Source organism: Pezoporus flaviventris, unplaced genomic scaffold (genome assembly GCF_033815535.1).
Source record: "Pezoporus flaviventris isolate CSIRO_AGI_PZ_B2104156 unplaced genomic scaffold, CSIRO_AGI_Pfla_v1 ptg000007l, whole genome shotgun sequence".
In the NCBI taxonomy this organism is placed as follows: Eukaryota; Metazoa; Chordata; class Aves; order Psittaciformes; family Psittacidae; genus Pezoporus; species Pezoporus flaviventris.
Genome location: NW_026892555.1, coordinates 88,273,086 through 88,288,936, shown reverse-complemented (window position 1 = coordinate 88,288,936; position 15,851 = coordinate 88,273,086).

The window sequence follows — 15,851 nt, the reverse complement described above, 5'->3', positions numbered from 1 at the left end:
ATAGTGAAGAAGGCAAAGAGTCAAGTTTTGTCCGAGGCAAACTGGAGGCGGGGGGGACTGACAACAAACAAACAAACAACCCCACAAAATTAAAACCAGGCTGAGTGGCCATGGCAAAATCTCAGCTAAATTTCACATGAGGCAATCAGGCATTAAGAAGCTCAGGTAAGTCATCACACACCAAGCCAAAAGAATAAGGCCCAGCTAACATCAACAAAGCTGCAGAAATGAAATCAAGACAAAATTTAGACAAATATCTCAAGCTTTAAAAAAATAAAATGGCTCCAGGAAACAATCTCTGATAATAGCAATGCTATTGTTACTCATTTGAGCCTTTTAGCTGCTAGATGATGCAGTGAAAATTCTTAAATGGAATGTGCCTACCATGCTCTTTGAACAGAAAAAAATTATGCCAGTAATGGCTTTAAAAAATTTGTATCAGCTATTTGGTCATGGGATGAACAGAGTATAATTTTTCAGATAGTCTTAAATTCAATAATAAGCTTAACCCTGCTAAAATTTCTGAGAGGACTGTACTGTGAAATAATGAGAAGAAATAAGGAAGAGAGATGAATTTGAGCAGTACTTTTCCAGAAGATCATAAAAGGTTTAAACCTGTGATCATTTCAGTTTTGTTTGTTCCTTATAAGGTAGCACATCACAAAAGTCTGGTGCTCTACCTGTGAGATCTCTGTGCAGACACTTTTAGTCAGAACTTCATATATTCCATCTTACAAAAATCACATACGGTTTGCTAATGCTACGTATCAAAAGAAAAACAAATACAGAAACCTGGTTTCCCTTAGATTGTTATCTGTATTAAATAATGGACAAATGCTCTGCTGGCTTAATTCCATTAAGTTCAATAGAGTCATGCCAGGAAAGAATTTGGCCCTAAGCATTTAATGAGCCTGTTACTTGAAAGATTAGGGGCCAGATCCTCCTGTGGTATAAGCTGGCATAATTTCATTGGCTTCCATGGAACTATACCAATTTACAATAGCTGAGGATCTAGACTTACAAGTCAGTAAAGTTACTTTTCCCCTATATGTGGCTCATATCTGCATATATGTTCAACTTGTCAAATATTCTTGCAAAGATCAAGCCTGGCCTACAAGACTTCCTCCCAAAAAAAAACCAAGTGGTGCTGTCTTCAATTCTTGTCTATAAGTTTAACAACATGGGATTCTTTTTCTCCTCTCCTAAGCTTTCAAGTAAGGATTCTGTCCAATTCATACTCTTAAGTCATATTTAGTTTGGCTCTGGCTATCACGAAGCCACATCAATGAAAATTATTTCATGCTATATTCTCAAAATGGTAAAAGTCGTAAGCCATTTTTACAATTTACATCTGTAAATCTTTGTCCTCTTTAAGAGGATACCATCCTGCCTCACAACAATGCTGGAAAGCAAAAATAATAACGTACAAAGCTCGGCCTTATTCTCTGATGAAGGGTTATTATTCTGCATGCAATGACATTCAAAACTAATCTGCTTCTACAGATCAACTTAGGTATATTTATCAATTTTTGCTCATGGTTATGAACATATAAATCATTAGTGCAAAAGCTAACTCCAATCAAAGGCTTTAAATAAACAATTGCAGTGTTCTTCGTACTTTCTTCTATCTGAGCTATCTGATTTAATACAAGTATGTCATTTCTGAAGGTGCTGGAAAGAGCCAGACTATCAGCTGATGTAGATCATCTTGGCCCCATTAAAGTTGATTTAGAACTCAGTATTTTGCCCTTTAAAAAGAACTAAAATCATTCTTTGACTAAAGCTCATCAAAGATTTTAGAAAACATCATGTTAGCAAAATCCTTGAGCATTATAATGGGATTGAAGTTACGACTAATTCCTCTGCCAGATTTCTGCTTTGGGGTGAATTCTAGGCAAAAAGTAAGGGGGGGGGGGGGTAGTTTCAAGAGTAGAATAGAAACAGAACAGCATTACATTCAAATTATTTAGGAAGACTTTAGACAATTCTCAGTAACTGTGAGGAAACACACCGACTTAACACATAACCAGACTTTAAGGATTTACCATCTGCGCAGTCCATAAAGTTCTAGGCACAATATATCATACTGCTTGACTGAGAATATCTCATATAATCATTTTAATAAGTCCAAAACATGCTGATGGAAACTTTGGATAAGAATTGTCATATGGTCTTCACTTAATTGAAGATTTTTCTGAAATGTATGAAGGAAGTATGCAAACAGTGCATTTATGTAATAGGAATGGTTAGCAATATAGCATTAGGGCACTCTAGGGCATGTTTTATTGGTTCATTAAATCTTGCCTCAGGTGTGTTCTACCACTCGAGGCAAGTATTAATGGACCAATAAAAAAGACCCTGGGGTGTTTTAATGCCACAATACTATGGCTGTCTACATTTGAATTAATTTTTAAAATAGCTTTTAAAAATAATTTTCCTTGGTATTTAATACATCCTTTCACTATTTAAAAGTTTGTTGCAGAAAGATGAAATGGCTAGAAAACAAAGACAGAAAAGTTTATTGTCTAATAAATATAAAAGTACTCTTTCCACAGAAAAAATGTTAACCTCTTCTACCTCAAATGCCTCCCTCATTTTCCAGACTTTCACTTTCTCTTTTTGTCTAATTCATTCTCATATCATAAAATAACTATGAAAGACAGCGATGTAGACCTGATTTTTTCTCTTATTTGAATCCATCAGAACCAAGTTATTCTTCAAAGCAGCCTGATTTCAACAAACTTAAAAAGTGGGTTTACTTCCCTAGACACCTGCTAAGTGAAACAAGAATCTTGTCAGTTTTACTACAGATGGACAAGCTGATAGTGCATGGTAAAAACTGCAAGACCAGTTTCAGCCAGCAGTGGACACAGCATAGGAAAGCACAGACTTTGGAGAGAGGCTGTTTTGGAGTGGAATAAAAGGAGGAGAAACAGCCAGCTTAAACTATGAAATATCCAGCTCCACAACTTCTGCAAGAGTGAGCATCTCCCCTACCCCTTTTGCCAACACGTTGGTATCAGTACACACAGTGATGTTACAGGAAACAAGCTAAGAAGAAATGGCTAACCTAAGGATAATAAACTCAAAATACAAGGCATGAAGACAAGCATTATTCTTGAAATCTACATGCCTGTTTCATTAAAGTGACACCATATACAAGTGTCTTGAAACACTTCCTTCCCTTAGAAACTTCTGTACAAACCAATGAGACTGCAGTTTGCTGGGGTTTTTTTAAGTAATCCTTATAACTTCCAGTGCTGCAAGTGAGGTTGCAGAGCTGATTGTAGACTGGTTACAGAAGATGGATTCAGCTGCAGCTGGAGTAAAACTTCCTGGGAAGCTGGTCACATACTGTCTGATAAATTCTGCTGACACTGGAAGTTTGTATTCCTTTCCTTAACCTGACTCTAAAGGACTGAAAGCTGTTGAAGGGATGTGTATATGCCCTCTATACTGAGGTACCACATATAAGCATAATGATTGTTGACAGGTTATGTGTTTCTAAAATCAGCTTGACAGCACTTTAGAAACTTAATCAGGGTTTGTCCAGGTAAAAAAAAAAATGAAACAAACAAAAAAACCCAAACAAATAAACTAATTACTGGCTCAGTGATCTCAGAGTTACACAACACCAAACGCATATGTTTTTGCTTACTGGACAACAAGAATTTCACCATCTTTTGGGGATCAGAATGTGTCATCTGTCTCAGATTGAATACCACCTTCCTAAAACCTTCATTGAAATGCACAGCACCATGCTTCTAATCAACACAAGTTGGTATAAATACTTCCCTTAAACTACAGCGAGACTGGATCCTACAGGAAACCCTTATTTAGCCCCCAAATTAGGTACCAATCCTGCTATGTAGGTTACTTAAGTGGATTAGCCAAGTGAATAGCTGATGATGCACTATGTCCTTTCATTCTAATGACAATAGATTTAGTATGTGTTTTTACTGATTCTTCCTCTTCTTGTGTGCAAGCTGTGTTCTCACAACACATTGAGGCATAAAGAAGAGAATCCAAAATATTCCAGGATTTTCCCGTGCCAGCCATTGACCAAGGATTTTCTCCAGTCTGGCTCCAAATCAGAGATTATTTAAGAAAAAAGTCCTAAATGATCAGTAAGCAGCAAGGTCAACCTGCCGAGTCTCCTCAGCCTGCACAGAAATTGATTGTGTTGCTATTGTCACTATTCTAGTGTATTAAAATTACCAATTCAGGACTGGATGCATCTTCAAACTGATCTCTACATCCAGAGGAATAGTTTCCAAATAATGACCAGGATGCTTTGTGTGATCTGTATGTAAATAGCCAGGCATTACAGTTACTTAGGTATTACAACAGTCCATAAGATACCAGCATTGCTTATTGTACATGAAGTGCTCCTGAAAGGAAACACGAGTAGCATTGCCTTTTTTCCTTTAATTCTGCTAGCTAAATCTACCACAGGATCCCACTGTATTTCTAGTGCAACAACTTGAATTCACATTAGATTTATCTCACCCTATAAAAGCACAATTCATTAAACAGACTGATAAAACTGGTCTGTTTAAACTAAGGCAATTTTATCACAGTCATTTCAATTATTTAACACAGCTTTCTTAAATCAGTACTTAAACCTTTCCTGTGACATGTATTCTTTTAAATAGATGAGTTGTAATTTAAACAATGAGAAAATAATGGCCCAGAACAATATATACAATTAGAGAGATATTTTCCAAATATAAATGCTCAGATGCTCAGTATTTTTAAAAAGTGATACACAATGTCTCAGGCAATGAATACTTACACACTGAAGTGGCTTGCACAGTCGGTACTGGCATCATCCAAAAACCTTCTAACCTAAAGCACAACTCCTAATCCCAAATTTGACAAGGTCCTACCACAAGGACACTGTTGGACAATTTAAGATTGTCCAACCAAATCTGTCCAATTCTCAGCACAGGACAAAAATCATGGATATATCATCCAATGACAGATTTTAATAGAGCCCCGCACTGAGATGTAGAAGATGATATGAATTTGAAGTAAGGTAGCAATGGAATTTTTATAAAGTGACTTTGACATAAGGCAAGTAAAACTGACACGAGCTCTTCAAACTCTTTTGTGTGCTTCTGGAAAACTTTTTTTGATCTAGTTAGAAAAAGTTTGTTAAGCAGAAGACCTACCCAAGGACTTCATAATTCCATTTTTTTCCATCATGCAACTTCACTGAAATCACTGAAAGAATTAATTGTGAAAAGACTTACTAATAAAAGGGACTACTACATTAGTTATGAAATGATCTGGACACACAATCACAATATTATTCCAGGTAATATCCCCACCCTTATGCCTTTTAAAACAAATTCTAGATCTTCACAAGACATAGGCTGCATGTCTGATTAACCTAATTCCACATCAATGACAAAAAAAATGAAACACGGATTTCAATTATAAGACTACCTGCAGTAAAGCTAGGTAAGATCCCCAAATCAATTTTACCCACTCTTTACTAAAGAAATTCCCTATACTGAATTCACTATCACACATACCCACAATGAAATGTTGAGTAAAATTTTAGCCACAAGAGAAAGCCATTGCATGATTTCCATCCTGAATAAGTTCACAGACTCTTCAAATGAAATAAAGTCTCCTATCAGGTACTTCCTTCGAGTTAGTCATGTACAGCTAAGTAATCAGTATGCTTTCAGAATTCATATTTAAGTTTTTCTTGTTCAAAAGCAGAGTAATTAGCCTTCAGCTTATTTCTATAGGAGCAACAGTTTTCATCCAGCCCTGAAGAAAGGAGATGATTTTGCACTAAATCTCTGGACAAAGTATTGAAATTTTCCTTCTTTATCATCCTTATCAGCAGCACTCCTGTATTTTGGGAACACTGCAAGCCCTGATAAATAATATACAATGACACACTATATGTACAAAGGTACCACACTAAATACTTTCACCCGTCCGTACTCATTCACATAGTCCCATACTCGGCTTGAAGTTGAACATCATGCTACAACTGTGGGTAGTCTAACATTAGGCCTAATTCCAAAAGAGTGAGCCTTATTTGGTCCTTCGGACATCATGTACATAACACTCAGACTTCATAATACATAAGCATCTAGCTGCATCAAACTCAGATTTTAAACCAAGTCAAAATTGTGTCTTAATGCAAGAACAGAAGCCTTCTTTCATATAAAAAAATTAGCAAAATAATCTTTATGCTTGGTCGTGTCGTAGCATTATACAGGCACCCACTGCAAAAAGTACTAAATCATACCAATGTTTTACTACATTAGGAGCTTGACTGAAGTTAGCAGAACTGCTCCTGCAGTAACATCTCAGCCTGTGCGAGGCTGGCAGAATCTGATCCTCACAAATACTCAGACAATCACTGTCATTGTCATTGCCAGATATGGAAGTGAACTGCTTCTATCATTGATTGTCTTTTTAAGTTTCTGAGAAACAAGAATCATTTGGCATAAATGAATTCCAAAATGTTCAGATTTTTCAGCTCAATCATTCTGGACACAAATTTGCAATTCCTTTTCAAACTGCAAAGTTTGTAATATTGCTGAGATGCACAAATATTGCTGAGATTAAAATGAAAGAGTGTGTTTTGGCTTATACATAGTGTGTTTTAGCTTATACATAGCATTCCTATACCATCAGTTGCTGACATACAGCCTCTGAAAAATACACAGACCTATGCAATTGCTATATGGACCTCCTGTGCAGTATAAATACATATTCTGCTAAATATAAAAACAGCACGCATGCACAAAATATACATGCACTAAGGATTACTTATAGAGGAGCTAACAGAAAGACAATGCCTCCTGGATTTACTGAGCAAATGTAATTTCTATAATGAACCATTTTTTAATCCCTGATAGTTTTAGACCCAGGCAATAATGTAGAAGTTTTCACAAGAGAAAGTAGTACAGTGGCAATACCATGAAGGAGAGAATCAGTCCCAAACAAATGAATATTAAATAGTCAGCCATCAAAAGAAAGCACACAACTGTTGCTTTAGGAAGGGGGAGGAAAGGCAAACGATTTTCAATAGTCATCAGTAGCCAAAAAAAAAAGCACAAAACCACCATTAGTGTTTACTGATAATAACTAGATGTGTTTCTGTTAGTATTCCAAAGCCAGCCCCGCCACAGTAATGTTTATTATTACTCTTTATAGCTGTAGGCTGCTAGAAGCTCACTGTGTCTATCCCTTTCTCATCATTTAAAAAAGATTAATCTTTAGACAATGATCTGCTGATACCATTAATCTTAGTCTTAAATTTCTTCGTTGTTCTTGCCCAGTAATGAAGAGTACCACAGAATATGCCTTGCCTTCAAAAACAAAAGGGGCCTGATTTGTTGGGACTCTGCACTTTGAGTAATTTTTCACTGTAGCACAATATAGATGTAAAATGGCAACTAGGTGAGACAGCCCTGTTCTCTACATCACTGCCCCATTTTTATACCAAGCCAATTCCACCTATGCTAATAGTTATAGCTGCTGCCAGAGTAGAAAGCTGCAGTGTCACAGGCATTCCACAACACTGGTTGTTGTGCAGATCAATAGTGTATCAAAAATGTATTCATCTCCTTTGCATTACAGAAAAATAATCTTTCTCTTATGGGGCTAATTAAGTTTTTCTAGAAGCTCCTCAATAAATACTCTAGAACTCCCCTCTCTATGAAGCTTCTGTCTTTCCTACTCTTTCATTTCCGTTGTTTTAAAAGAATCCTTGCTAGAAATAAGAATATTTCTTGCTCCACAAAACATTAACAAGTAACTTTTGTCTGCACCTTCTAGAAAAAAAGGTCTTATTTTTAGAAGAAATATATGGGATATGTGTATGTATAGCTTCAGGACAAGCCAATAGTCTACCAGATGCTCGGTTATGTCTGCTCTGATCAACAGCAAAAAACAGTTTTCCATGCTCTCAAAATGATCTGGTTTTGGGGGGTAAGAGTTTCCATGCTAAATCTTTACCAAAAGTTGAAATACTGTAATATTTTATTAAATTCCCTTCATATATATGTTACTTGTAGGAAAATAAGATGAAGAGTATTCCAAATTGGTAAGAGAAAAATCTAAGCATGCTTTTGACCACAGCTAAAATGCTTGAAGCTGAGAACATGTAAATGAACTGCATGAAGGTAGAATTTATATTTGCATAGGTAGTTGCACCTCAATAATCTGCAAGGAACACAAAGAATTCCAAGCCATAAGGGAGAGTGCAAAAGTGAAACAAACAAAACAAATCAACAAAAGAAGTCAAAACTGCTCTAGTTGTGTAGTTAAATAATTACACACAATTTCTGCATAGACACAAAGGATAATAGCGGGATCTTACTCTACTCACGTTAAATTTTATGGCAAAATTCCCATTCACTTTAACATGGGGTAGTGTAAAGGGATAAAAAGAACATGGAGCCTTGAAAAGAAACAGAATTCAGTCCTTCTCAATGCAGATTCCACTGCTGGCTCTGCAACAATTTATCTGTGTGATCTGTAAGTTAACACTTAGAGCCTGCTTCAGCCTGCTGGTGTACAGTCCGAGTTGAGGTTTCTTAAGGAGTTCCCTTTCTACACACATACAAATGTCAAAAGGAAGAAGCTGAATGGTGGAAGAAAAAGAGAGATCTGTATTTCTCTGCAAAGTGCCAAAGAATGGTGATTTCCCCCACTCCTCTCCATTTCCATTCATTTGCAGATTTGGGCTTCATTCCCTATAAAGTACTTCCTGGTATTATTTGGATTACCTGAAAGAACTGAAGGCAATTCCTGCACCAAAATAGGCATAGGACCACATAGCCTCTAACTTCCCTGTCCCTGTTTTCCATTTGTAAATACCGAATTACCTTGCAATTGTACTGCCATAGAGAATTCACAAAATTAAGCTTCACTACAGATAAATAAAAAAAGGCCAACTCTTGAAAATGTGACATAGGACACATAATAGGCTCCAGAAGCAACACTAGGTCAGCTATTTTGTGTATGTTGAGGTTTTTAATCAAAACCCCTCACTTATATGTTTAAACCTTACCAAAAACCTCGCTATATATTTTAAGTTCTGATCAGTGGAGTTTCTTGGATGAATATAATCAGGCTTGCTTATGATTGTTTACAGTTTGGTGGTCTAGAAGAATTGAGATGAGAGGCAAGAAGAAACAAAAAGTTGGAGCATTAAGACAGTACAAGTAAAGTGGACAACGTAGATAACAACAGAGGGAACATCCAAAAATAACAATCCATTTGACTGCAGCAAAGGAGCAAAATCTGACCATAGACCTTCTTTCCAAGTTTCGTTTTTATTTTTAGACAGTGTTAAAACATTTCCAAGATCACTTTGAAAAGCAGTAATTGTGATATTAAATTTTACTGAAATTTCCTGGGCACTGATTTGTGTACAGGCCCTTATACCAAGTTCCCACGAAGCCGTAAAACGCTTAAAATACTGTCTGTGCAAATGCAAAATTTATGAATTCACACATCTCTGGTTGATTTATGTGAAATAATAATGCACTATTTAATGCTTAAGCATGGCTAGGAGCAACGCGAGGCTATCAAGATGTACAATGAAATAATAGATTTATAAGATGGATAACCTTCCTGCCTAGAGAAGCTTGTTTAAAGGTGTTGTACAGATATATTAAACTATATGTAATTTTATACTAACTTAATGCTGTAGGCCTATACTGCAAGCAGTAAAAGATTACTGCCACAGTATTTGCAATAATAAAATGATCTGGCTATTCAACATAAGGTATCAGAGGAGTGGAAAAAAATTCTTTATGATTTCAAACTTTTTACTCCTCTCTTTTGATTTAATTTAAACATTTAACTATCTTTGCGTTTCACAGATTATAGTCATCAACTCTCACCTGATTTATCAAAATTGCTTTTGTTTCACCCTCCAAGGGCCAGATTTTGTCTTCCTCTCTGACACTAAATAACAACATATTCAGTGATTTTTGCACTGAAATAAAAGGGACTTTATATGGGACCTGGTGCCTCTTTCAGGAACAGACTTCTGCTGAGGTAGGAACTACCACTATGATGTTGTTGTGAGCGATAGCTTATATCTGCTATGTATGCCTGGCAGGGCATGCAAAGGTAGCAGCATCTAGCCCTTAAGTAGACAAGCAGCACACAATATTGCATAGCAACACAATATTGACTGATAGTAGCTGGACAACTTGTAAAATACTCTGAGAGACGGAGACTTAGTATCACATATTTAAGAACTTGTATTATTAATTCAACAACAGGTATCCTCTCACATACTCGACCAGCACCCATGGACACCACACAGAATATTCTACCATGTTCATGTTTCTTTTTCTTAGAATAGTTCATAGTTTGTTTGCCTGGTGTTTTTTTAACTCAGTACCAAACAAAAGGATTTTAAATAAAAGGGTCTTTTAGGAAATGTTCACAGTATAAGGGTATTTTCACAGAAATTTTGAATAGGACTCTCTTTGGAACTCCAATGTTTGTTTGTTCTTGGTTATTTTCTTTCTTCTGCTGAGTTTTTAGATATTCAAGAGACTGGGGTTGCTTAATACAATCAATTACAAAAATTAAATGGAGTGCAAGCACACTGATGGTCAATTTTATTTAGTAGACACAAAAAATGACCACAATTTTTTTCTAGTATATAGCTTGCAAGGATTATCACAGACTGAATCCCCTCCCTGTTTGACATTCAGGCCATGAGAGAGCTCAGAGCACACACACTGAAAGTGTTCAAGTGACTCTAGGGGTTTTTTATGTAATTACTGGCTTACAAACACAGAGAAAAAGCAAACTGGTCTAAATCCAGCAAAGATGTAAGCAGCTAGAACAAAACCAAGACAAAAGGAAGACATTTCTGTATAACATTAAGTTGAAATACCTTCCCACTCAACCAGTTAATTATCTAAATCCAGTGAAGCCACCCCGCTTGGCTTTAAAGTTCCTCAGACAACTGTAGCTCTCCTTCTGCAGATGGATAGGTCACAGTCTGAGCAAGGCAACATCCATGTTATACCTGGACTCACCTGAGATGCATGAATCAGGCAGTTCAGTTATCAACTTCAGGGGATTTCCAGAAAGTAAGGATAGGATACATCTTTTCTAATTTTAAATATTCACAATGAAGATGTCTCCTCATTAGTCAGCCAAGGTGGTTTTAGCTTCAATTTATGTCGTATTTGAGATGAAGGTTAAGATGAATCATAGCCTAGAGATTCCCATTTCTTTACATTTACTAAGAGCAGAAACTAGCGGGTCGGGTTCAGAGTTCTAAACTGTAGTCTACAGACAAGATCAATTCCACACTGAGCTCTTAAGACAAAGGGTTTGGACCTTGTTCAGTGCTGTCTTTCTTTGGATCTTAATCTAAATTAATAAAGAATATGGAAGCTATATGATGAGTTTATTATACTGTATAATTGGCAGCAATAGCATCTCTAAAATCTCTGTTGCTCCAAGGAAGGAGGGAAGCAAACCAGAACTCATTGCAGAGATTTCCCCTAACTCAGTGGCTATACTGGGCATCTGAATTGAGGCACAGTATTACACACTCCATTCTCCTCTGAGCTTGCAAAACTGCTATCTCCAACAAGGAAGAGGAAGAAGAACCTCTCTACTCTCTGCTGCCAGCAAGGAGGACACAATTGATTCTGACTTATATTAAATTGTTCTTTTATGATGTTCTACATTTTCAAAGTATCCTAGAGACTTCCAACTAAACCTTTTAACACCCTAATGAGGCAGGGGAATTGCTGTTCTGCCTCCTTCTAAATGAAGGAACTGAAAGGCAGATATCACGGTCTATGCATTTAAAAGCATACTAAATCTGAGTAATTCAGTATCTGGATTCTCATTTTGGGACTCCCAAAGCATAACTTTGAAAGATAATCAGTACCCACTGCTCTGAGCTCAACAGGAACTGATATGATTCACCTCCTATGACAAAAAAAATCACACTGAAGACCTTTTAATGCAAGCATGCAAGAGGCAGAGCACACAAAATAGTGGGCCCCTTTCACATGTTTTCCTAGATTAATGGCTTATTAAAAAAAAAAATCCCACCATCTGCTAGTCACTCTAGCATTAATCAACAGCACAGAAAGAGAAGCAAATACTATATTTGAGCATGTAAATCATGTATCTTCATGTTGCCTAACTACTTACGCATGTTAGTATCCCATCACAGTTTCTTGTTCTAAACAGAAAAAAAAACCCTCACACAATCATAAATACTTGCTTTTTCTCTCTTCTTTCTGTATTTATTCCATTGTCAGCAGTGGTTAGCATATAACAAACATTCTATGAGGAAAGAAGTTTGTTTTGTGCTAATGACACTTCTAATAGCCAGATGAAGTAGAGTGCAGACAGTTTTGTGTACATCTAGGTGTCAAGAGTTCTTTTAAACCGATAAAACTGCTTTTTCAAATTTTATAAAGAAATTAAGTCCAAACCATATAAAATTTTACTTCCACAAATGTTAGCCACAGCTGAAGAATGTTTCCTGCATTTTCAGAGGCTGGGCAAATATTATTTTAAGCCAGTGTATTACTGAGTATTTATGGCTATATGTGTTGCAGAGGCAAAAACAAGATGGTGAAGGAAATCATGATGGTGAAGGGAATTCATGAATCATCGTGTCTCAGTGGCTCAAAATTTATTGTACAGCTTCCCACTGGGGAAAAAAGCAACTTGTAAGAGAGGCAAGCTAACCCCCACTGTGAACACAGCTACTCTTCCCATTCTTATCTCTGTGCAAATCCAGCCACTTTAAACTTCACTAATAAATACTGACAACTTTGACTCTAAATCCTCTATTACCTAAATTTGCAAAAATGTCAGATAAAAGAGTTGCAACCAGAGTTCTACAGCCAGCAAGGAGAAAAAAAAAAATAACAATATATTAACATATGTATGTTTAACAACTACAGTTAAAGACATTTAGAGGGAAATTCTCTCCTCCATTAACTAGAGATTTGCCACCAAGATCTGATGCAGGATACACAATGAAATTTGCCTTAGGTAACCACAGGAGGACAAAACAAATCCACTAGCTTCATCCAAGGGCATTTTTAACTAAGTTGTAGTAAAATTACTCTGAAAACTTCCAAAGTAGATAATAAAAAAGATTCCATATGGATATACTCTCTGAGGAAGAATTATATAATAGCAAACTCTGATATAATACACCACAAATACACCACAATACATATTACACTTTATCATGCTCCCTACGTTCATAATATCCAGCTAATAAAAGATTAGCTCACCATTAAAAGTACAGAATTACTCTGCAAGTCTATCTTGATGCTCTTCAATGAACAACCAAAAACATTGTAAAATATTATAAATGCAATAGAAGAGTAAAAATGTGAGTTAAATGCAGCATTAGAAGACAAGAAGAATTTAAGTTTAGATGCTGAAAATATCCCACAAAATCCAAATATAACATGCAAACAGCCACACATCAACTCCATCAGATTTCTCACAATCACTTGTACAATTTTAACATTTTTAAGAGAAGACTGTATAGTTCTGTGAGAAGAAATGCTAGAAAGGAATGTTTGTTAAATATGTAAGTCTCCAGGAAAAGAAAATAATTACAAATTAAGGTTAATCGTAAAATAACTGCAGCTTTAATTCCAATGTGATTATGAACTGAAAATGGAATATATGGCAGTGAAGGGACTGACAGGAACCATACCTCAACCCAAGGTCACCATTCTGAGTATTCACATACATAAATACCATCCTGTGAACAGCCCAACAAGCTACCTATTGCACACAAGGTGTGCTGTTCTAGCCAGTACCTTTATTCAAGCTAAACTTCCCAAGCCTTTTGAAGAAAGGAACATATGCTACATGCTGAAACTGCTAATATACAAATATTTTAAATCTTTTTTAAGTTGTTCTAGGAGTCACTGAGTACATATTTTAGCATACAGTTGAACGTATGTTAAATCCTGGGAGAAGCTGCTGTAGCTATGAGCTAAGTATTGCAGCATATATTATGCGTTTTTTTAGACAAATATACGTATTACTTCATGCGTAATCTTCTTCCCCAAAATTGTGCTTTTGCATCAGAACGTCACACACCAAATTCTAAAACAAAACCAAAAACTAAAAACCACCTGAACCCAAAAAAATAATTCTGATTGCTACAATCCCATGTAAATCCAAAGTTTTTATCGTCAGTTTGGGCCATTTTTAGTTAAATCCCACAAAACTGTTTTTATTCTGATATGTGTAACCAAAATAAAGCAGCTCAACTTTCCAAGAAAATGCTTCATTAGGCTATGACTAAGTATGGAAAGTTTAAGAGCCCAGGAGGGAGTTTTCTGCAAAATTACAAGCAATTGAACATTTCCACTACAATTAATCATGTGCCCTAGGAAATGTACATCTCAGACAATTAAATTTTCTCCTGCTTATGCTCAGTACAGCATTTTCAATTGGTCATAAGCCTTCCCTGATTCCATTTTCTTGAAGTGGATGGTCCTCCTACAAGTTTTTCTATGCCATTTCATAATGTTATGTCTATCAGTTTGTTTAACAATTTTACAACATGGCACTTAAAGCTATACTTCTGCAGTCATGTGTACCTAAAAGTAATTTCATTCCCCCAAATAGCAGGCATTATAGTTCCAGCTGTCACCAGTAAACGAACATGGGAGATGCAGTCAGTACAATTAAAAAAAATTATCTTAAAATAAGCTTGAAAATTTTAGTAAACTACAAATATCTGACACAGAATGACAAAACTTCAGTCCAAAGATTACTTTGAATATCAGGAAATATAATGGAATTTGGTACGTTTAGATGCAATGAATGCAATGGCAGAATTTTATCAGCCAGCAGCTTGCTCTATCTGCTTTAGTTCAGAACCATTGATCCTATGAAACGGCAGACCAAATTATACATTTGAGTGTTGATCACCTCCTACCATCACCAGCAGTTTTAAATGAGCTGAGGCAAACCAGTAAACAGAAGCCCCAAAACAAAACTGAAAACAAAAGGCACCTTGACATAACACACTAATGCATTCCAGTGTCATCCAAAACATAAAGCTTTGCTGTCCTGAGGGCACAATGTACAAGGGCTTCTGCAACTCATCTCAGACCAAAGTGGCATCCTGACAAGCGAATAATCTCAGGAACACAATGAAACTCAACAAGTAAAGACCAGTTCAAAGCTGATTTTATTTATTTATTTGTTTAAACACAGTTACTTTGGTATTTAGGCACTAGCGTTACTTAAACTGCAGATTAAAGCTAGGAAGCTTGCAAAATACTTCACTGAGGAATGTTTTACTTCCCAGGTGTCAGAGCCACTTTGCAGAGAGTCTTGGGGTACTGAGAAAAGAGTAAGGAAACAATACTGTACCCTCTTCCTTTCTGCATGTCACATCCTCCCCCCCAAAATGGGAAAAAACAACTTGTGAATTTATTTTCCCACCACCCATCTGCTTGCATAGAAGGGGCTCAAGACACCTCTTGGAATCATACCTGGTGGTGTTCTACCTGCCAGTCCCATAACAACTGCAGAAATGGGGTGCAGGTTCCCTGTGCTGAAACCCAAAATAAATGAAATTGCAATATATTAAAACCAAAGAAAGTTAGTGTGCTGAGACAAAATACAATTCTTGTTCTTTTCCAATTAGTGAAACCCTGTATCTGCATTTATCTATAAGGAGTTTTCTACGCAGTGAAGAGGAATTATTTGTCTCTGGCAGCAAGATTCCCATGCTTAAAGCCCCTAAGCATATTGGTCATTCCCAAGTACTTTTCCTTCTCTGAAATCCAGAAATCCTCTGGATGTATGGACTACCTGGGTAA